Source organism: Argopecten irradians, chromosome 16 (assembly GCF_041381155.1).
Source record: "Argopecten irradians isolate NY chromosome 16, Ai_NY, whole genome shotgun sequence".
NCBI classification, from domain to species: Eukaryota; Metazoa; Mollusca; class Bivalvia; order Pectinida; family Pectinidae; genus Argopecten; species Argopecten irradians.
The window spans coordinates 9,737,285-9,760,381 of NC_091149.1; the positions used below are offsets into that span (position 1 = coordinate 9,737,285).

The 23,097-nt window shown below is 35.7% G+C and overlaps 19 non-coding genes across 19 annotated transcripts; all 19 read left to right on the top strand.

Annotated features, from left to right (window-relative positions):
- The first annotated feature begins 5,767 nt into the window (after positions 1-5,767).
- Positions 5,768-5,841, top strand: Trnan-guu (transfer RNA asparagine (anticodon GUU)). The gene has a single exon. It is a non-coding gene; the product is annotated as a tRNA-Asn (tRNA).
- A 598-nt stretch (positions 5,842-6,439) lies between these two features.
- Positions 6,440-6,513, top strand: Trnan-guu (transfer RNA asparagine (anticodon GUU)). Its single transcript has one exon. It is a non-coding gene; the product is annotated as a tRNA-Asn (tRNA).
- Positions 6,514-7,599: 1,086 nt separating this feature from the next.
- On the top strand, positions 7,600-7,673 carry Trnan-guu (transfer RNA asparagine (anticodon GUU)). Its single transcript has one exon. It is a non-coding gene; the product is annotated as a tRNA-Asn (tRNA).
- A 597-nt stretch (positions 7,674-8,270) lies between these two features.
- Positions 8,271-8,344, top strand: Trnan-guu (transfer RNA asparagine (anticodon GUU)). Its single transcript has one exon. It is a non-coding gene; the product is annotated as a tRNA-Asn (tRNA).
- A 1,084-nt stretch (positions 8,345-9,428) lies between these two features.
- Trnan-guu (transfer RNA asparagine (anticodon GUU)) lies at positions 9,429-9,502 on the top strand. The gene has a single exon. It is a non-coding gene; the product is annotated as a tRNA-Asn (tRNA).
- Positions 9,503-10,100: 598 nt separating this feature from the next.
- Positions 10,101-10,174, top strand: Trnan-guu (transfer RNA asparagine (anticodon GUU)). Its single transcript has one exon. It is a non-coding gene; the product is annotated as a tRNA-Asn (tRNA).
- Positions 10,175-11,263: 1,089 nt separating this feature from the next.
- Positions 11,264-11,337, top strand: Trnan-guu (transfer RNA asparagine (anticodon GUU)). The gene has a single exon. It is a non-coding gene; the product is annotated as a tRNA-Asn (tRNA).
- Positions 11,338-11,935: 598 nt separating this feature from the next.
- On the top strand, positions 11,936-12,009 carry Trnan-guu (transfer RNA asparagine (anticodon GUU)). Its single transcript has one exon. It is a non-coding gene; the product is annotated as a tRNA-Asn (tRNA).
- A 1,083-nt stretch (positions 12,010-13,092) lies between these two features.
- Trnan-guu (transfer RNA asparagine (anticodon GUU)) lies at positions 13,093-13,166 on the top strand. The gene has a single exon. It is a non-coding gene; the product is annotated as a tRNA-Asn (tRNA).
- A 596-nt stretch (positions 13,167-13,762) lies between these two features.
- Positions 13,763-13,836, top strand: Trnan-guu (transfer RNA asparagine (anticodon GUU)). Its single transcript has one exon. It is a non-coding gene; the product is annotated as a tRNA-Asn (tRNA).
- Positions 13,837-14,924: 1,088 nt separating this feature from the next.
- On the top strand, positions 14,925-14,997 carry Trnan-guu (transfer RNA asparagine (anticodon GUU)). Its single transcript has one exon. It is a non-coding gene; the product is annotated as a tRNA-Asn (tRNA).
- Positions 14,998-15,593: 596 nt separating this feature from the next.
- Trnan-guu (transfer RNA asparagine (anticodon GUU)) lies at positions 15,594-15,667 on the top strand. The gene has a single exon. It is a non-coding gene; the product is annotated as a tRNA-Asn (tRNA).
- Positions 15,668-16,752: 1,085 nt separating this feature from the next.
- Trnan-guu (transfer RNA asparagine (anticodon GUU)) lies at positions 16,753-16,826 on the top strand. The gene has a single exon. It is a non-coding gene; the product is annotated as a tRNA-Asn (tRNA).
- A 597-nt stretch (positions 16,827-17,423) lies between these two features.
- Positions 17,424-17,497, top strand: Trnan-guu (transfer RNA asparagine (anticodon GUU)). Its single transcript has one exon. It is a non-coding gene; the product is annotated as a tRNA-Asn (tRNA).
- A 1,086-nt stretch (positions 17,498-18,583) lies between these two features.
- Positions 18,584-18,657, top strand: Trnan-guu (transfer RNA asparagine (anticodon GUU)). Its single transcript has one exon. It is a non-coding gene; the product is annotated as a tRNA-Asn (tRNA).
- A 599-nt stretch (positions 18,658-19,256) lies between these two features.
- Trnan-guu (transfer RNA asparagine (anticodon GUU)) lies at positions 19,257-19,330 on the top strand. The gene has a single exon. It is a non-coding gene; the product is annotated as a tRNA-Asn (tRNA).
- A 1,799-nt stretch (positions 19,331-21,129) lies between these two features.
- Trnan-guu (transfer RNA asparagine (anticodon GUU)) lies at positions 21,130-21,204 on the top strand. The gene has a single exon. It is a non-coding gene; the product is annotated as a tRNA-Asn (tRNA).
- A 1,112-nt stretch (positions 21,205-22,316) lies between these two features.
- Positions 22,317-22,393, top strand: Trnan-guu (transfer RNA asparagine (anticodon GUU)). The gene has a single exon. It is a non-coding gene; the product is annotated as a tRNA-Asn (tRNA).
- Positions 22,394-23,020: 627 nt separating this feature from the next.
- Positions 23,021-23,096, top strand: Trnan-guu (transfer RNA asparagine (anticodon GUU)). The gene has a single exon. It is a non-coding gene; the product is annotated as a tRNA-Asn (tRNA).
- Position 23,097: the final 1 nt, after the last annotated feature.

The window sequence follows — 23,097 nt, forward strand, 5'->3', positions numbered from 1 at the left end:
TTAAAAGGCTGGATGTTGCTATTAGTTTTATGCCTTTGTATATTACATACTTGATTGTTTTATGTTATATATTAACATGTGACACTTAATTTGAAAAACGTCCAGATTCAATACACAAGTTATGTTCCGATAACCTTAATTTTTTCAATACAATGCGATTTTTGTCGGGGATATACTTTGTCAAATAAGTTTGTAAAACAACTCGAGTCACCAGGTGACGATATAAATAACACTTAGAAGAGTTTTCTTATATAGATGACAACTCTTGAAAAGCTATATCATTAATTCTTTGTTTGATTATAGGTAAAATATTTGAAGGAACACTTGTATGCTGGTTTACCCAAACATCACCAAAACCATGACTGTACAATATATATTTAACCAATTCTACCCAATTAGATACATTGTTTGATTTTGGTAAATTCAATAAAACATTATAGGCAGTATTCTAAATAGAGTTATTAGAATTTATAATTTTAAACCAGTGTTTTATCATAGGATACTTTCTGGTGTAAAAAAAAAACGAAGAGGAAAACGCCCAAGTTCAAAATAAACCTTTACATTGCATGTGTATTTCTTTTAACATGTAATATCCTTGTACAGAATTCCAGCTGTTTCTTTTCAATATCTGGAGCTTCACAGCCACCACAGACTTCCGATGCATAACTTAATACACTGTTAAAAAATGTACCAAATTAATTTAAAAAAGTGACAAAATTCATTTGCATAGATTTACATTTTGAAAACAAAGTTGAAACAGCCTTTCGCCCTTGTTTCGACAACTTTTTTTGTAGTGCATTAGGTTTGTTATTAAATCTAAAAACAACTCCCAAATATGTAAATTGGTCTACAACTTCCAACTGTTTGTCGTCATAAAATCAACAGTCTTTTTTTACGTAACTTGTCACTTTTTCTAAAAACCATTGTTTTTGTTTTTTCTACATTCACAGTTAGATTCCATGTTTCCGAATAATTATGTAGGTTGTCCAGCATGTTTTGTAAATCCCTGGCAGACTCCATAAACAAAACTAAATCATCAGCATACATCATGAAAAAAAGGCTTAACTCACCAAATTGATAATCATTTACTCCATGTTCTATAAAATAGTTTTCAAAGTCATTAACACACAACGAAAACATTATCGGTGACATAATTATACGTTTATCAGAAACATTTATGCATACATCTAAATATCTGATATTATGTTTCTGAATTAATGTATGTCCGCTGTCGACTTATTGAAATTGTTAAAAGGTCATGCTACATAAATGCTCTAATGTAACAATATTAACTTTTGTTACAAACGCGTTTTTATTTTATTTTTCTATTATCATAATTATTATTTTTTTATAAATCTAGAGAAGAATGAAAACTGCTATAGCATATCACATATTGAGCTTTGTCTATACTAATTTTAGTTCAATTCAGTTATATATGCCGTAATTTTTATAATCACGAATAAAGATGAACATTTTTTTTATTTAGTATGCTATTCATCACCAAAACTATTTCCATCAAAACATACATATGGCATAAATTCAGTTTTGTAACAAATATCTATAAAGCATCATATTTGTTTGTCTGTTTATTTGAAGGATTTTCACAGCCGAATTCATCAAACTTAATAGTTTTCATGCTAGTGCTATATCACTATGTATGCCCGGCAGAATGGTCCAATGTTCACATATGTCTGTGAACTTGATGTTGTCTGAAATCTGGTATTTGATGTTGTTAAACTCAACTTTGGTTAAATGATCAGCTTCCCGGATGACTTTGGCACTGACGAATCTACCCAGGAACATCCTCAGAAGACGTTTGATCTCTTCTGCGATGTTGCAAATTTTGGATTCATCAGCCTGAAATATAAAGGAATGTTTTCATACTAGTGCTATATCACATATATGCCCGGCAGAATGGTCCAATGTTCACAATGTTGTCTGAAATCTGGTATTTGATGTTGTTTGAAATCTGGTATTTGATGTTGTCAAACTCAACTTTGGTTAAATGATCAGCTTCCCGGATGACATTGGCACTGACGAATCTGCCCAGGAACATCCTCAGAAGACGTTTGATCTCTTCTGCCATGTTGCAAATTTTGGATTCATCAGCCTGAAATATGAAGGAATGTTATCAGAAAAAAATCCATCTTTATATGAATGTATATATAATAAAAAAATCAACTCATGATAATATACAGATTAAAGTATTCTGCTCTAAGTTTTTGTTTGTTTGTTTGATTATTTTAACGCCCTTTTAACAGCCAGGGTCATGTAAGGACGGCCTCCCATGTGTGCAGTGTGTAGCGCGTGTGGAGTGTGAGATGTGTTTTTTGGGAGACTGCGGTATGTTCGTATTGTGTCTTCTTGTATAGTGGAACTGTTACCCTTTTTATAGTGCTATATCACTGAAGCATGCCGCTGAAGACACCAAGCATGTTCAAAGTAAACAATTTCCAAGTCTGCTTGTCTTAGAACGAATGTAATACATGAAATGTTGAATTCATTGAATGGCTCTAGGATGAAAGACAGGAACAAATAGTACATTCTCATCTAAGCAATTCTCTTGATACGGACATGCTTCTCCACATCAGCATGAGAATTGAAATAGCTCTGGAGAGCTGGCCAGTGATCAAGGAGGCGCTTTACACACTTTCCAAGGCTCAACCTACGGGTAGAATAGTGCTTTAGCATCTTTGTTGGCTCCACGTCACAAAACCGTAAATTTCTTGTACTTTTCTTTCCTGCTGGAGCTGAAAATATTAAATTCAGCATATTAAATAGTTATAATTAACATTTCCACAGTTTCAATCTTAACAAACACCCACTGAAATATTGAAAGATAAATGTCATAAATACATGTAATAGAAATGGAAGTATTCTCCCAGGAAATATCATGATCCCTTCAATCAGTCACAAATCAAAATTGTACAAATCTTAACTTAATATCTACTAGCTAGTTAAGCTCAGCAAAATTTATTAAATCTTTAGGAAATTTATCATTTGAAACGGAAAATAAAATTATTTATAATTTATATACACTTCATTTAGAACTTGATCTCTTATGAATGCCATTCAATGATATACTTACAATAACACTTGTTGAAGGTTGTTGAAGATGTTCTGGGAATTGCCTATGTTACATATAGGCATAGCCAGGAATCATGAGACAGCCCTTTTGTTAAAAAAAATTATTACTGCTAGGGTCTTTTCAGTGTTACGGTCATTGCTTTCATCGCATGCTAAGGAAAAGGGTGAGATCTCAGATGCTGAACTACTTTCTGCTCTAATGTTGGGGCCAGGGCTTTCTTCACAACCATTGTGGTCTTCGTTTGACTACATATCACATGATATAAAAGAGCTCCTGCTTGATAAATTTATTAAAGATAATAATTATTAATAATAATAATTCATAATTAATATTTCATTTTAATTTTCTATGACATTGAAAGGAAGTCTCTGCAGGCCTGTAATTGTTCGTTTTTTTTCTCATGAACTGTCTTCAGTATTACAAAGCAGTGCCATACATACCACCCTCGATATTCCAGGGGTTACTATCACTGTACTATTACCCAAAATAACGAGGATGGTCTGTATGGAACTGCATTGTAATTTCCTACCATACTTCATAGACAGTTAATGCGAAAAAACCTAACAAGCACAGGCCTGCAGACTTCCTTAAAAAAGATTTAGAGAGAGACTCGAATCCATATACAGTGTACCGTTATTCGTACATCAAAGGACCAAACTACCTGCTCCTACGTTGTCGCACTTCAGTTTTGCTATGACATATACTCATGTGGAGGATATAACGACAGTGATATTAACCCCTGAAATATCGAGGATGCATACAGACAAAAGATAATTTGTAAAATTCCAATATAGAAATAAAATTGTATTGTAAAGTACATCGTCGGTTATCCACGTTAATCAGCCTACGTGGAGCTTAGACATTGGGTTTCCGAACGTGTGTAAAGTAAAGTTGAACATATACGGAGTGTCAATCCTCGATACTCCAGGGGTTCCGACCACATACGATCTCTACACCCCTGGACTATCTCATAGTAAAACTGGAGGCAACCGGACAGAACTGGTAATTTAGTCCTTTGATGTACATCAAAAGAGCTGTGTAACGGTACACTGTGGTTGGCTGTGTGGCTTTGAAGTTGGGCGTCTCTCTCTCTGTAGTCTTCAAAGGAAATCTTTGCTGGTCTGTGATTGGTCAGAAAATTTCTTCTGAACTGCCTTCAGTTTTACTATGAGATAGTCCAGGGGTGCATATAACGTCAGTTATGGTAACCCCTGGAGTAAAGTTGAACATATACGGAGTGTCAATACACTTGAAACTCTCAGATTGTCAGATTGAAATTACACAGTCTCTATCCCAACATCCACTCTACCACAGTGAAACTGGAGACAGCAGTTCAGGAGAGAAAAAACCCCCAACGAAAATGTAAAGAAAAACAAGATTGAAAAATTATTGTGCCAGTTAAACAATATTCATTTATCGATGGTGTTACATCAATAAAATGTCGACGTAATGATAATAGAATTCATTCTTACAAACCTGTTTCGGTTATTTCGTTCCTACGAGTTATCTCGCTTATGTTGAAGTTTTGTAATGTGACTGACATTCAGCTCCCCTTATTGGGATTAGCAAACGTGACTAGATTTCAAACCCCCCCCCCCCCCCCCCCCCCATGACTAGATTTCAACTGGGTAATAAAATCAATAGAGTACTTCAAATTCAGAGAAATTACTAAGAGATTATCACTAGATCGCTCGATGTAGTCAAATGTTCAATAACATTTTACCTTATCACCATGTGATGATATTTACTACAGTAACATTCGAGCGCACTTATTAGTCTCCGTGGCGCAATCGGTTAGCGCGTTCGCGAGTTCGAGGCCGGATAGGGCACGAGTCAATATATTGTCATGCTTTGTTAAAAAAAGCGAAAGGATGGTGGTTCAAGCCCACCGGGGGACGATCACAATTGTTTTGCGGTATGTTGATTTTTAAGGAATAGAAATAACGATCGAATTACAAATGTAATCAAATCAGAATGTAGTGCAATGAAAATATATTCTTTTTGTATCAAATTGGTTTTTTGCCATTTACGAAAATTGGACAAGTGTGACCCAGGTAAGTAGTAACAGCTTTGTCTAACACGATTTTAGAATTGGTGATAAGAATATCCGTCATAGAATTTTGACACCAGGTATTCTTCAAGGTTCAGTGTTAGGGTCACTTTTTTACCATTGGATTGCCCCACCACATCACATTTTAGTGTTGTCACGTCTGTTGTGACCTTAGCAGGGAACAACCAACTAAATAAAAATTAGTCCTTCGAAATGGCCCCTGTGCAAAGAAGATCGAGCTGCGCATAGAATTTAAACTCGACAACCTGTTGGCCGGTTAGTTATAAATTTCCACATTATTTCTTAAAAATGATTCCTCCGAGTTATCCTGATTTTGTCTAAATAAACAATTCGTTTTCTATACTTCTAATTTGTAATATGGCCGATAATATCTAATTCAAATTATGTTCCTTACTCGTTCCCCTTTTCAACTTCTCGTATTGATACATATTGACAATGGAGCACAAACGTGCATTCTGGGTAATAAAATCAGTAGAGTGCTTCAAATTCAAATATATTTTTAAGAGATTATCACTACATCGCTCAATGAAGTGTAATGTTCAATAACATTTGTTACCTTATCTCCATAAGAGGATATTTACTACAGTAACCTTCGGGCGCACTTATCAGTCTCCGTGGCGCAATCGGTTAGCGCGTTCGGCTGTTAACCGAAAGGTTGGTGGTTCAAGCCCACCCGGGGACGATTGCAATTGTTTTACAATATGTTGATTTTTAAGGAATAGAAATAAAGATCGAATTACAATTGTCATCAAATCAGAATGTAGTGTAATGAAATGATTTTCTTTTTGCTTCAAATTGGTTTTGTGGCATTTACGACAAGTGGACAAGTGTGACCCAGGTAAGTAGTAACAGCTTTGTCTAACACGATTTTAGAATTGGTGATAAGAATATCCGTCATAGAATTTTGACACGACCATCGGTTGGCTGGTTAATTATCAACATCATTATTTCGAAAAAAAAAATGATTTCTCCGAGTTATATCGCTTTTGTCTAAGTAAACATTTCATTTTATTTTCTTTTACTGCAATGTGGCCGACAATATCTAGATTAAGTTCTATTCCCCACTCACTCCCCTTTTTAATTCCTCATATTGCGACATATTGACAATGGAACACAAACGTGGATTCTAGGTAATAAAATCAATGAAGTGCTTCAAATTCAGAGAAATTACAAAAAGATTATCACTAGATCGCTCGATATAGTCTAATGTTCAATAACATTTTGTTATCTTATCACCATGTGAGGATATTTACTACAGTAACATTCTAGTGCACTTATCAGTCTCCGTGGCGCAATCGGTTAGCGCGTTCGGCTGTTAACCGAAAGGTTGGTGGTTCAAGCCCACCCGGGGACGATCACAATTATTTTACAATATGTTGATTTTTAAGGAATAGATATAAAGATCGAATTACAAATGTCATCAAATCAGAATGTAGTGCAATGAAAAGACTTTTTTTTTTTTATTTCAAATTGGTTTTGTGCCATTTACGACAAGTGGACAAGTGTGACCCAGGTAAGTAATCATAGCTTAGTCTAACACGATGTTACAATCGGTGATAAGGAAGTCCGTCTTACAAGTTTCATGAACAGAAACATACTTTTCTAAAAAGCAAAATGGCTTCATATCTAAAAGATCAACTGCAAAACAATAACCAGATATCTTGTTAGAGGATATCCATAAGGATTGTCGAAAGGCATTCGATACCGTCCCACACAATCGCATAATCCCCCATATGGATGTTTGTAATTTCATGAAAAAATATAACATTAATGGTACAGACTCAGTATAGCGGAGGTAACACCAGGTATTCTTCAAGGTTCAGTGTTAGGGTCACTTTTTTACCATTGGTAATATATAATAAAATGATTACCCCCATCACGTCACATTATAGTGCTGCCGCACTGTAGTATATTATATTTCCGGAGACACCAGTGGATTGCCCCACCACATCTCATTTTAGTGTTGTCACGTCTGTTGTGACCTTAGCAGGGAACAACCAACTAAATAAAAATTAGTCCTTCGAAATGGCCCCTGTGCAAAGAAGATCGAGCTGCGCATAGAATTTAAACTCGACAACCTGTTGGCCGGTTAGTTATAAATTTCCACATTATTTCTTAAAAATGATTCCTCCGAGTTATCCTGATTTTGTCTAAATAAACAATTCGTTTTCTATACTTCTAATTTGTAATATGGCCGATAATATCTAATTCAAATTATGTTCCTTACTCGTTCCCCTTTTCAACTTCTCGTATTGATACATATTGACAATGGAGCACAAACGTGCATTCTGGGTAATAAAATCAGTAGAGTGCTTCAAATTCAAATATATTATAAGAGATTATCACTAGATCGCTCGATGTAGTGTAATGTTCAATAACATTTGTTACCTTATCTCCATAAGAGGATATTTACTACAGTAACCTTCGGGCGCACTTATCAGTCTCCGTGGCGCAATCGGTTAGCGCGTTCGGCTGTTAACCGAAAGGTTGGTGGTTCAAGCCCACCCGGGGACGATTGCAATTGTTTTACAATATGTTGATTTTTAAGGAATAGAAATAAAGATCGAATTACAATTGTCATCAAATCAGAATGTAGTGCAATGAAATGATTTTCTTTTTGCTTCAAATTGGTTTTGTGGCATTTACGACAAGTGGACAAGTTTGACCCAGGTAAGTAGTAACAGCTTTGTCTAACACGATTTTAGAATTGATAATAAGAATATCCGTGATAGAATTTTGACACGGCTATCGGTTGGCTGGTTAATTATCAACATCATTATTTCGAAAAAAAATGATTTCTCCGAGTTATATCGCTTTTGTCTAAGTAAACATTTCATTTTATTTTCTTTTACTGCAATGTGGCCGACAATATCTAGATTAAGTTCTATTCCCCACTCACTCCCCTTTTTAATTCCTCATATTGCGACATATTGACAATGGAACACAAACGTGGATTCTAGGTAATAAAATCAATGAAGTGCTTCAAATTCAGAGAAATTACAAAAAGATTATCACTAGATCGCTCGATATAGTCTAATGTTCAATAACATTTTGTTATCTTTATCACCATGTGAGGATATTTACTACAGTAACATTCTAGTGCACTTATCAGTCTCCGTGGCGCAATCGGTTAGCGCGTTCGGCTGTTAACCGAAAGGTTGGTGGTTCAAGCCCACCCGGGGACGATCACAATTATTTTACAATATGTTGATTTTTAAGGAATAGATATAAAGATCGAATTACAAATGTCATCAAATCAGAATGTAGTGCAATGAAAAGACTTTTTTTTTATTTCAAATTGGTTTTGTGCCATTTACGACAAGTGGACAAGTGTGACCCAGGTAAGTAATCATAGCTTAGTCTAACACGATGTTACAATCGGTGATAAGGAAGTCCGTCTTACAAGTTTCATGAACAGAAACATACTTTTCTAAAAAGCAAAATGGCTTCATATCTAAAAGATCAACTGCAAAACAATAACCAGATATCTTGTTAGAGGATATCCAAAAGGATTGTCGAAAGGCATTCGATACCGTCCCACACAATCGCATAATCCCCCATATGGATGTTTGTAATTTCATGAAAAAATATAACATTAAATGGTACAGACTCAGTATGGCGGAGGTAACACCAGGTATTCTTCAAGGTTCAGTGTTAGGGTCACTTTTTTACCATTGGTAATATATAATAAAATGATTACCCCCATCACGTCACATTATAGTGCTGCCGCACTGTAGTATATTATATTTCCGGAGACACCAGTGGATTGCCCCACCACATCACATTTTAGTGTTGTCACGTCTGTTGTGACCTTAGCAGGGAACAACCAACTAAATAAAAATTAGTCCTTCGAAATGGCCCCTGTGCAAAGAAGATCGAGCTGCGCATAGAATTTTAACTCGACAACCTGTTGGCCGGTTAGTTATAAATTTCCACATTATTTCTTAAAAATGATTCCTCCGAGTTATCCTGATTTTGTCTAAATAAACAATTCGTTTTCTATACTTCTAATTTGTAATATGGCCGATAATATCTAATTCAAATTATGTTCCTTACTCGTTCCCCTTTTCAACTTCTCGTATTGATACATATTGACAATGGAGCACAAACGTGCATTCTGGGTAATAAAATCAGTAGAGTGCTTCAAATTCAAATATATTATAAGAGATTATCACTAGATCGCTCAATGAAGTGTAATGTTCAATAACATTTGTTACCTTATCTCCATAAGAGGATATTTACTACAGTAACCTTCGGGCGCACTTATCAGTCTCCGTGGCGCAATCGGTTAGCGCGTTCGGCTGTTAACCGAAAGGTTGGTGGTTCAAGCCCACCCGGGGACGATTGCAATTGTTTTACAATATGTTGATTTTTAAGGAATAGAAATAAAGATCGAATTACAATTGTCATCAAATCAGAATGTAGTGTAATGAAATGATTTTCTTTTTGCTTCAAATTGGTTTTGTGGCATTTACGACAAGTGGACAAGTGTGACCCAGGTAAGTAGTAACAGCTTTGTCTAACACGATTTTAGAATTGGTGATAAGAATATCCGTCATAGAATTTTGACACGACCATCGGTTGGCTGGTTAATTATCAACATCATTATTTCGAAAAAAAAAATGATTTCTCCGAGTTATATCGCTTTTGTCTAAGTAAACATTTCATTTTATTTTCTTTTACTGCAATGTGGCCGACAATATCTAGATTAAGTTCTATTCCCCACTCACTTCCCTTTTTAATTCCTCATATTGCGACATATTGACAATGGAACACAAACGTGGATTCTAGGTAATAAAATCAATGAAGTGCTTCAAATTCAGAGAAATTACAAAAAGATTATCACTAGATCGCTCGATATAGTCTAATGTTCAATAACATTTTGTTATCTTATCACCATGTGAGGATATTTACTACAGTAACATTCTAGTGCACTTATCAGTCTCCGTGGCGCAATCGGTTAGCGCGTTCGGCTGTTAACCGAAAGGTTGGTGGTTCAAGCCCACCCGGGGACGATCACAATTATTTTACAATATGTTGATTTTTAAGGAATAGATATAAAGATCGAATTACAAATGTCATCAAATCAGAATGTAGTGCAATGAAAAGACTTTTTTTTTTATTTCAAATTGGTTTTGTGCCATTTACGACAAGTGGACAAGTGTGACCCAGGTAAGTAATCATAGCTTAGTCTAACACGATGTTACAATCGGTGATAAGGAAGTCCGTCTTACAAGTTTCATGAACAGAAACATACTTTTCTAAAAAGCAAAATGGCTTCATATCTAAAAGATCAACTGCAAAACAATAACCAGATATCTTGTTAGAGGATATCCAAAAGGATTGTCGAAAGGCATTCGATACCGTCCCACACAATCGCATAATCCCCCATATGGATGTTTGTAATTTCATGAAAAAAAATATAACATTAAATGGTACAGACTCAGTATGGCGGAGGTAACACCAGGTATTCTTCAAGGTTCAGTGTTAGGGTCACTTTTTTTACCATTGGTAATATATAATAAAATGATTACCCCCCATCACGTCACATTATAGTGCTGCCGCACTGTAGTATATTATATTTCCGGAGACACCAGTGGATTGCCCCACCACATCACATTTTAGTGTTGTCACGTCTGTTGTGACCTTAGCAGGGAACAACCAACTAAATAAAAATTAGTCCTTCGAAATGGCCCCTGTGCAAAGAAGATCGAGCTGCGCATAGAATTTAAACTCGACAACCTGTTGGCCGGTTAGTTATAAATTTCCACATTATTTCTTAAAAATGATTCCTCCGAGTTATCCTGGTTTTGTCTAAATAAACAATTCGTTTTCTATACTTCTAATTTGTAATATGGCCGATAATATCTAATTCAAATTATGTTCCTTACTCGTTCCCCTTTTCAACTTCTCGTATTGATACATATTGACAATGGAGCACAAACGTGCATTCTGGGTAATAAAATCAGTAGAGTGCTTCAAATTCAAATATATTATAAGAGATTATCACTAGATCGCTCAATGAAGTGTAATGTTCAATAACATTTGTTACCTTATCTCCATAAGAGGATATTTACTACAGTAACCTTCGGGCGCACTTATCAGTCTCCGTGGCGCAATCGGTTAGCGCGTTCGGCTGTTAACCGAAAGGTTGGTGGTTCAAGCCCACCCGGGGACGATTGCAATTGTTTTACAATATGTTGATTTTTAAGGAATAGAAATAAAGATCGAATTACAATTGTCATCAAATCAGAATGTAGTGTAATGAAATGATTTTCTTTTTGCTTCAAATTGGTTTTGTGGCATTTACGACAAGTGGACAAGTGTGACCCAGGTAAGTAGTAACAGCTTTGTCTAACACGATTTTAGAATTGGTGATAAGAATATCCGTCATAGAATTTTGACACGACCATCGGTTGGCTGGTTAATTATCAACATCATTATTTCGAAAAAAAAAATGATTTCTCCGAGTTATATCGCTTTTGTCTAAGTAAACATTTCATTTTATTTTCTTTTACTGCAATGTGGCCGACAATATCTAGATTAAGTTCTATTCCCCACTCACTTCCCTTTTTAATTCCTCATATTGCGACATATTGACAATGGAACACAAACGTGGATTCTAGGTAATAAAATCAATGAAGTGCTTCAAATTCAGAGAAATTACAAAAAGATTATCACTAGATCGCTCGATATAGTCTAATGTTCAATAACATTTTGTTATCTTATCACCATGTGAGGATATTTACTACAGTAACATTCTAGTGCACTTATCAGTCTCCGTGGCGCAATCGGTTAGCGCGTTCGGCTGTTAACCGAAAGGTTGGTGGTTCAAGCCCACCCGGGGACGATCACAATTATTTTACAATATGTTGATTTTTAAGGAATAGATATAAAGATCGAATTACAAATGTCATCAAATCAGAATGTAGTGCAATGAAAAGACTTTTTTTTTATTTCAAATTGGTTTTGTGCCATTTACGACAAGTGGACAAGTGTGACCCAGGTAAGTAATCATAGCTTAGTCTAACACGATGTTACAATCGGTGATAAGGAAGTCCGTCTTATAAGTTTCATGAACAGAAACATACTTTTCTAAAAAGCAAAATGGCTTCATATCTAAAAGATCAACTGCAAAACAATAACCAGATATCTTGTTAGAGGATATCCAAAAGGATTGTCGAAAGGCATTCGATACCGTCCCACACAATCGCATAATCCCCCATATGGATGTTTGTAATTTCATGAAAAAATATAACATTAATGGTACAGACTCAGTATAGCGGAGGTAACACCAGGTATTCTTCAAGGTTCAGTGTTAGGGTCACTTTTTTACCATTGGTAATATATAATAAAATGATTACCCCCATCACGTCACATTATAGTGCTGCCGCACTGTAGTATATTATATTTCCGGAGACACCAGTGGATTGCCCCACCACATCTCATTTTAGTGTTGTCACGTCTGTTGTGACCTTAGCAGGGAACAACCAACTAAATAAAAATTAGTCCTTCGAAATGGCCCCTGTGCAAAGAAGATCGAGCTGCGCATAGAATTTAAACTCGACAACCTGTTGGCCGGTTAGTTATAAATTTCCACATTATTTCTTAAAAATGATTCCTCCGAGTTATCCTGATTTTGTCTAAATAAACATTTCGTTTTCTATACTTCTAATTTGTAATATGGCCGATAATATCTAATTCAAATTATGTTCCTTCCTCGTTCCCCTTTTCAACTCCTCGTATTGATACATATTGACAATGGAGCTCAAACGTGCATTCTGGGTAATAAAATCAGTAGAGTGCTTCAAATTCAAATATATTATAAGAGATTATCACTAGATCGCTCAATGTAGTCTAATGTTCAATAACATTTTTTACCTTATCTCCATGTGAGGGTATTTACTACAGTAACATTCGGACGCACTTATCAGTCTCCGTGGCGCAATCGGTTAGCGCGTTCGGCTGTTAACCGAAAGGTTGGTGGTTCAAGCCCACCCGGGGACGATTGCAATTGTTTTACAATATGTTGATTTTTAAGGAATAGAAATAAAGATCGAATTACAATTGTCATCAAATCAGAATGTAGTGTAATGAAATGATTTTCTTTTTGCTTCAAATTGGTTTTGTGGCATTTACGACAAGTGGACAAGTGTGACCCAGGTAAGTAGTAACAGCTTTGTCTAACACGATTTTAGAATTGGTGATAAGAATATCCGTCATAGAATTTTGACACGACCATCGGTTGGCTGGTTAATTATCAACATCATTATTTCGAAAAAAAATGATTTCTCCGAGTTATATCGCTTTTGTCTAAGTAAACATTTCATTTTATTTTCTTTTACTGCAATGTGGCCGACAATATCTAGATTAAGTTCTATTCCCCACTCACTTCCCTTTTTAATTCCTCATATTGCGACATATTGACAATGGAACACAAACGTGGATTCTAGGTAATAAAATCAATGAAGTGCTTCAAATTCAGAGAAATTACAAAAAGATTATCACTAGATCGCTCGATATAGTCTAATGTTCAATAACATTTTGTTATCTTATCACCATGTGAGGATATTTACTACAGTAACATTCTAGTGCACTTATCAGTCTCCGTGGCGCAATCGGTTAGCGCGTTCGGCTGTTAACCGAAAGGTTGGTGGTTCAAGCCCACCCGGGGACGATCACAATTATTTTACAATATGTTGATTTTTAAGGAATAGATATAAAGATCGAATTACAAATGTCATCAAATCAGAATGTAGTGCAATGAAAAGACTTTTTTTTTATTTCAAATTGGTTTTGTGCCATTTACGACAAGTGGACAAGTGTGACCCAGGTAAGTAATCATAGCTTAGTCTAACACGATGTTACAATCGGTGATAAGGAAGTCCGTCTTACAAGTTTCATGAACAGAAACATACTTTTCTAAAAAGCAAAATGGCTTCATATCTAAAAGATCAACTGCAAAACAATAACCAGATATCTTGTTAGAGGATATCCAAAAGGATTGTCGAAAGGCATTCGATACCGTCCCACACAATCGCATAATCCCCCATATGGATGTTTGTAATTTCATGAAAAAATATAACATTAATGGTACAGACTCAGTATAGCGGAGGTAACACCAGGTATTCTTCAAGGTTCAGTTCAGTGTTAGGGTCACTTTTTTACCATTGGTAATATATAATAAAATGATTACCCCCATCACGTCACATTATAGTGCTGCCGCACTGTAGTATATTATATTTCCGGAGACACCAGTGGATTGCCCCACCACATCTCATTTTAGTGTTGTCACGTCTGTTGTGACCTTAGCAGGGAACAACCAACTAAATAAAAATTAGTCCTTCGAAATGGCCCCTGTGCAAAGAAGATCGAGCTGCGCATAGAATTTAAACTCGACAACCTGTTGGCCGGTTAGTTATAAATTTCCACATTATTTCTTAAAAATGATTCCTCCGAGTTATCCTGATTTTGTCTAAATAAACAATTCGTTTTCTATACTTCTAATTTGTAATATGGCCGATAATATCTAATTCAAATTATGTTCCTTACTCGTTCCCCTTTTCAACTTCTCGTATTGATACATATTGACAATGGAGCACAAACGTGCATTCTGGGTAATAAAATCAGTAGAGTGCTTCAAATTCAAATATATTATAAGAGATTATCACTAGATCGCTCAATGAAGTGTAATGTTCAATAACATTTGTTACCTTATCTCCATAAGAGGATATTTACTACAGTAACCTTCGGGCGCACTTATCAGTCTCCGTGGCGCAATCGGTTAGCGCGTTCGGCTGTTAACCGAAAGGTTGGTGGTTCAAGCCCACCGGGGACGATTGCAATTGTTTTACAATATGTTGATTTTTAAGGAATAGAAATAAAGATCGAATTACAAATGTCATCAAATCAGAATGTAGTGTAATGAAATGATTTTCTTTTTGCTTCAAATTATTTTTGTGGCATTTACGACAAGTGGACAAGTGTGACCCAGGTAAGTAGTAACAGCTTTGTCTAACACGATTTTAGAATTGGTGATAAGAATATCCGTCATAGAATTTTGACACGACCATCGGTTGGCTGGTTAATTATCAACATCATTATTTCGAAAAAAAATGATTTCTCCGAGTTATATCGCTTTTGTCTAAGTAAACATTTCATTTTATTTTCTTTTACTGCAATGTGGCCGACAATATCTAGATTAAGTTCTATTCCCCACTCACTCCCCTTTTTAATTCCTCATATTGCGACATATTGACAATGGAACACAAACGTGGATTCTAGGTAATAAAATCAATGAAGTGCTTCAAATTCAGAGAAATTACAAAAAGATTATCACTAGATCGCTCGATATAGTCTAATGTTCAATAACATTTTGTTATCTTATCACCATGTGAGGATATTTACTACAGTAACATTCTAGTGCACTTATCAGTCTCCGTGGCGCAATCGGTTAGCGCGTTCGGCTGTTAACCGAAAGGTTGGTGGTTCAAGCCCACCCGGGGACGATCACAATTATTTTACAATATGTTGATTTTTAAGGAATAGATATAAAGATCGAATTACAAATGTCATCAAATCAGAATGTAGTGCAATGAAAAGACTTTTTTTTTTATTTCAAATTGGTTTTGTGCCATTTACGACAAGTGGACAAGTGTGACCCAGGTAAGTAATCATAGCTTAGTCTAACACGATGTTACAATCGGTGATAAGGAAGTCCGTCTTACAAGTTTCATGAACAGAAACATACTTTTCTAAAAAGCAAAATGGCTTCATATCTAAAAGATCAACTGCAAAACAATAACCAGATATCTTGTTAGAGGATATCCAAAAGGATTGTCGAAAGGCATTCGATACCGTCCCACACAATCGCATAATCCCCCATATGGATGTTTGTAATTTCATGAAAAAATATAACATTAATGGTACAGACTCAGTATAGCGGGAGGTAACACCAGGTATTCTTCAAGGTTCAGTGTTAGGGTCACTTTTTTACCATTGGTAATATATAATAAAATGATTACCCCCATCACGTCACATTATAGTGCTGCCGCACTGTAGTATATTATATTTCCGGAGACACCAGTGGATTGCCCCACCACATCTCATTTTAGTGTTGTCACGTCTGTTGTGACCTTAGCAGGGAACAACCAACTAAATAAAAATTAGTCCTTCGAAATGGCCCCTGTGCAAAGAAGATCGAGCTGCGCATAGAATTTAAACTCGACAACCTGTTGGCCGGTTAGTTATAAATTTCCACATTATTTCTTAAAAATGATTCCTCCGAGTTATCCTGATTTTGTCTAAATAAACAATTCGTTTTCTATACTTCTAATTTGTAATATGGCCGATAATATCTAATTCAAATTATGTTCCTTACTCGTTCCCCTTTTCAACTTCTCGTATTGATACATATTGACAATGGAGCACAAACGTGCATTCTGGGTAATAAAATCAGTAGAGTGCTTCAAATTCAAATATATTATAAGAGATTATCACTAGATCGCTCAATGAAGTGTAATGTTCAATAACATTTGTTACCTTATCTCCATAAGAGGATATTTACTACAGTAACCTTCGGGCGCACTTATCAGTCTCCGTGGCGCAATCGGTTAGCGCGTTCGGCTGTTAACCGAAAGGTTGGTGGTTCAAGCCCACCCGGGGACGATTGCAATTGTTTTACAATATGTTGATTTTTAAGGAATAGAAATAAAGATCGAATTACAATTGTCATCAAATCAGAATGTAGTGTAATGAAATGATTTTCTTTTTGCTTCAAATTGGTTTTGTGGCATTTACGACAAGTGGACAAGTGTGACCCAGGTAAGTAGTAACAGCTTTGTCTAACACGATTTTAGAATTGGTGATAAGAATATCCGTCATAGAATTTTGACACGACCATCGGTTGGCTGGTTAATTATCAACATCATTATTTCGAAAAAAAATGATTTCTCCGAGTTATATCGCTTTTGTCTAAGTAAACATTTCATTTTATTTTCTTTTTACTGCAATGTGGCCGACAATATCTAGATTAAGTTCTATTCCCCACTCACTCCCCTTTTTAATTCCTCATATTGCGACATATTGACAATGGAACACAAACGTGGATTCTAGGTAATAAAATCAATGAAGTGCTTCAAATTCAGAGAAATTACAAAAAGATTATCACTAGATCGCTCGATATAGTCTAATGTTCAATAAAATTTTGTTATCTTATCACCATGTGAGGATATTTACTACAGTAACATTCTAGTGCACTTATCAGTCTCCGTGGCGCAATCGGTTAGCGCGTTCGGCTGTTAACCGAAAGGTTGGTGGTTCAAGCCCACCCGGGGACGATCACAATTATTTTACAATATGTTGATTTTTAAGGAATAGATATAAAGATCGAATTACAAATGTCATCAAATCAGAATGTAGTGCAATGAAAAGACTTTTTTTTTTATTTCAAATTGGTTTTGTGCCATTTACGACAAGTGGACAAGTGTGACCCAGGTAAGTAATCATAGCTTAGTCTAACACGATGTTACAATCGGTGATAAGGAAGTCCGTCTTACAAGTTTCATGAACAGAAACATACTTTTCTAAAAAGCAAAATGGCTTCATATCTAAAAGATCAACTGCAAAACAATAACCAGATATCTTGTTAGAGGATATCCAAAAGGATTGTCGAAAGGCATTCGATACCGTCCCACACAATCGCATAATCCCCCATATGGATGTTTGTAATTTCATGAAAAAATATAACATTAATGGTACAGACTCAGTATAGCGGAGGTAACACCAGGTATTCTTCAAGGTTCAGTGTTAGGGTCACTTTTTTACCATTGGTAATATATAATAAAATGATTACCCCCATCACGTCACATTATAGTGCTGCCGCACTGTAGTATATTATATTTCCGGAGACACCAGTGGATTGCCCCACCACATCACACATTTTAGTGTTGTCACGTCTGTTGTGACCTTAGCAGGGAACAACCAACTAAATAAAAATTAGTCCTTCGAAATGGCCCCTGTGCAAAGAAGATCGAGCTGCGCATAGAATTTAAACTCGACAACCTGTTGGCCGGTTAGTTATAAATTTCCACATTATTTCTTAAAAATGATTCCTCCGAGTTATCCTGATTTTGTCTAAATAAACAATTCGTTTTCTATACTTCTAATTTGTAATATGGCCGATAATATCTAATTCAAATTATGTTCCTTACTCGTTCCCCTTTTCAACTTCTCGTATTGATACATATTGACAATGGAGCACAAACGTGCATTCTGGGTAATAAAATCAGTAGAGTGCTTCAAATTCAAATATATTATAAGAGATTATCACTAGATCGCTCAATGAAGTGTAATGTTCAATAACATTTGTTACCTTATCTCCATAAGAGGATATTTACTACAGTAACCTTCGGGCGCACTTATCAGTCTCCGTGGCGCAATCGGTTAGCGCGTTCGGCTGTTAACCGAAAGGTTGGTGGTTCAAGCCCACCCGGGGACGATTGCAATTGTTTTACAATATGTTGATTTTTAAGGAATAGAAATAAAGATCGAATTACAATTGTCATCAAATCAGAATGTAGTGTAATGAAATGATTTTCTTTTTGCTTCAAATTGGTTTTGTGGCATTTACGACAAGTGGACAAGTGTGACCCAGGTAAGTAGTAACAGCTTTGTCTAACACGATTTTAGAATTGGTGATAAGAATATCCGTCATAGAATTTTGACACGACCATCGGTTGGCTGGTTAATTATCAACATCATTATTTCGAAAAAAAAATGATTTCTCCGAGTTATATCGCTTTTGTCTAAGTAAACATTTCATTTTATTTTCTTTTACTGCAATGTGGCCGACAATATCTAGATTAAGTTCTATTCCCCACTCACTCCCCTTTTTAATTCCTCATATTGCGACATATTGACAATGGAACACAAACGTGGATTCTAGGTAATAAAATCAATGAAGTGCTTCAAATTCAGAGAGAAATTACAAAAAGATTATCACTAGATCGCTCGATATAGTCTAATGTTCAATAACATTTTGTTATCTTATCACCATGTGAGGATATTTACTACAGTAACATTCTAGTGCACTTATCAGTCTCCGTGGCGCAATCGGTTAGCGCGTTCGGCTGTTAACCGAAAGGTTGGTGGTTCAAGCCCACCCGGGGACGATCACAATTATTTTACAATATGTTGATTTTTAAGGAATAGATATAAAGATCGAATTACAAATGTCATCAAATCAGAATGTAGTGCAATGAAAAGACTTTTTTTTTTATTTCAAATTGGTTTTGTGCCATTTACGACAAGTGGACAAGTGTGACCCAGGTAAGTAATCATAGCTTAGTCTAACACGATGTTACAATCGGTGATAAGGAAGTCCGTCTTACAAGTTTCATGAACAGAAACATACTTTTCTAAAAAGCAAAAAAAATGGCTTCATATCTAAAAGATCAACTGCAAAACAATAACCAGATATCTTGTTTAGAGGATATCCAAAAGGATTGTCGAAAGGCATTCGATACCGTCCCACAACAATCGCATAATCCCCCATATGGATGTTATGTAATTTCATGAAAAAATATAACATTAATGGTACAGACTCAGTATAGCGGAGGTAACACCAGGTATTCTTCAAGGTTCAGTGTTAGGGTCACTTTTTTTACCATTGGTAATATATAATAAAATGATTACCCCCATTCACGTCACATTAATAGTGCTGCCGCACTGTAGTATATTATATTTCCGGAGACACCAGTGGATTGCCCCCACCACATCACATTTTAGTGTTGTCACGTCTGTTGTGAACCTTAGCAGGGAACAACCAACTAAATAAAAATTAGTCCTTCGAAATGGCCCCTGTGCAAAGAAGATCGAGCTGCGCATAGAATTTAAACTCGACAACCTGTTGGCCGGTTAGTTTATAAATTTCCACATTATTTCTTAAAAATGATTTCCTCCGAGTTATCCTGATTTTGTCTAAATAAACAATTCGTTTTCTATACTTCTAATTTGTAATATGGCCGATAATATCTAATTCAAATTATGTTCCTTACTCGTTCCCCTTTTCAACTTCTCGTATTGATACATATTGACAATGGAGCACAAACGTGCATTCTGGGTAATAAAATCAGTAGAGTGCTTCAAATTCAAATATATTATAAGAGATTATCACTAGATCGCTCGATGAAGTGTAATGTTCAATAACATTTGTTACCTTATCTCCATAAGATGATATTTACTACATGTAACCTTCGGGCGCACTTATCAGGACCTCCGTGGCGCAATCGGTTAGCGCGTTCGTCTGTTAACCGAAAGGTTGGTGGTCTCAAGCCCACCCGGGACGATTGCAATGTTTTAACAATATGTTGATTGTTTAAGGAAGTTGTTACTGTGGGGAATGGGGTTATCATAAAGCATCAATCCAGAATGTCCCATCAATCAGTAATGTAGTGCAATATTTTTTTAAATTTCAAATTATTTTGTGTGGCATTTTACGAACAACTGGAACAAGTGTGGACCCAGGTTAAGTAGTAACAGCTTTGTCTAAACACAATTTGGAATTGGTGAGAAGAGAATAACCGTCATAGAATTTATGACACTACCATCGGTTGGACACTATCAACGGTCATTATTTGACAAAAAAAAAAAATGATTTCTCCGAGTTATATCGCTTTTGTCTAAGTAAACATTTCATTTTTATTTTCTTTTACTGCAATGTGGCCGACAATATCTAGATTAAGTTCTATTCCCCACTCACTTCCCTTTTTAATTCCTCATATTGCGACATATTGACAATGGAACACAAACGTGGATTCTAGGTAATAAAATCAATGAAGTGCTTCAAATTCAGAGAAATTACAAAAAGATTATCACTAGATCGCTCGATATAGTCTAATGTTCAATAACATTTTGTTATCTTATCACCATGTGAGGATATTTACTACAGTAACATTCTAGTGCACTTATCAGTCTCCGTGGCGCAATCGGTTAGCGCGTTCGGCTGTTAACCGAAAGGTTGGTGGTTCAAGCCCACCCGGGACGATCACAATTATTTTTACAATATGTTGATTTTTAAGGAATAGATATAAAGATCGAATTACAAATGTCATCAAATCAGAATGTAGTGCAATGAAAAGACTTTTTTTTTTTATTTCAAATTGGTTTTGTGCCATTTACGACAAGTGGACAAGTGTGACCCAGGTAAGTAATCATAGCTTAGTCTAACACGATGTTACAATCGGTGATAAGGAAGTCCGTCTTACAAGTTTCATGAACAGAAACATACTTTTCTAAAAAGCAAAATGGCTTCATATCTAAAAGATCAACTGCAAAACAATAACCAGATATCTTGTTAGAGGATATCCAAAAGGATTGTCGAAAGGCATTCGATACCGTCCCACACAATCGCATAATCCCCCATATGGATGTTTTGTAATTTCATGAAAAAATATAACATTAATGGTACAGACTCAGTATATAGCGGAGGTAACACCAGGTATTCTTCAAGGTTCAGTGTTAGGGTCACTTTTTTACCATTGGGTAAATAAATAATAAAAAGATTAACCCCATCACGTCACATTATAGTGCTGCCGCACTGTAGTATATATATATTTCCGGAGACACCAGATGTGGATTGCCCCACCACATCACATTTAGTGTTGTCACGTCTGTTGTGACCTTAGCAGGGAACAACACCAACTAAATAAAAATTAGTCCTTCGAAATGCCCCCTGTGCAAAGAAGATCGAGCTGCGCATAGAATTTAAACTCGACAACCTGTTGGCCGGTTAGTTTATAAAATTTCCACATTATTTCTTAAAAAATGATTCCTCCGAGTTATCCTGATTTGTCTAAATAAACCAATTCGTTTTCTATACTTCTAATTTGTAATATGGCCGACTAATATCTAATTCAAATTATGTTCCTTACTCGTTCCCCTTTTTCACAACTTCTCGTATTTGATACATATTGACAATCGGAGCACAAACGTGCATTCTGTGGGTAATAAAGATCAGTAGAGTGCTTCAAATTCAAATATATTATAAGAGATTATCATCTACATCGCTCAATGAAGTGTAATGTTCAATAACATTTTGTTACCTTATCTCCATAAAGAGGAATATTTACATACAGTAACCTTCGGCGGGCACTTATCAGTCTCCGTGGCGCAATCGGGTTAGCGCGTTCGGCTGTTAACCGAAAGGTTGGTGGTTTCAAGCCCACCCGGGACGATTGCAATTGTTTGTACAATATGTTGATTTTTAAGGAATAGAAATAAAGATCGAATTACAATTGTCATACAAATCAGAATGTAGTGTAATGAAATGATTTTCTTTTTTTGCTTCAAAATGGATTTGGTGTGCATTTACGACAAGTGGACAAGTGTGACCCAGGTAAGTAGTAACAGCTTTGTCTAACACGCACGATTTTGAGAATTGGTGATAGAGAAATAATTCCGTCATAGAATTTTTGACACGACCATCGGTTGGCTGGTTAATTATCAACATCATTATTTCGAAAAAAAATGATTTCTCCGAGTTATATCGCTTTTGTCTAAGTAAACATTTCATTTTATTTTCTTTTACTGCAATGTGGCCGACAATATCTAGATTAAGTTCTATTTCCTATTCCCTTCCTGGACACTTCCCCTTTTTTTAATTCCTCATAATTGCGACATATTGACAATGGAACACAAACGTGGATTCTATGTAATAAAATCAATGAAGTGCTTCAATACAGAGAAAATTACAAAAAGATTATCACTAGATCGCTCGATATAGTCCTAATGTTCAAAAACATTTTGTTATCTTATCACCATGTGAGGATATTTACTACAGTAACATTCTAGTGCACTTATCAGTCTCCGTGGCGCAATCGGTTAGCGCGTTCGGCTGTTAACCGAAAGGTTGGTGGTTTCAAGCCCACCCGTGGGACGA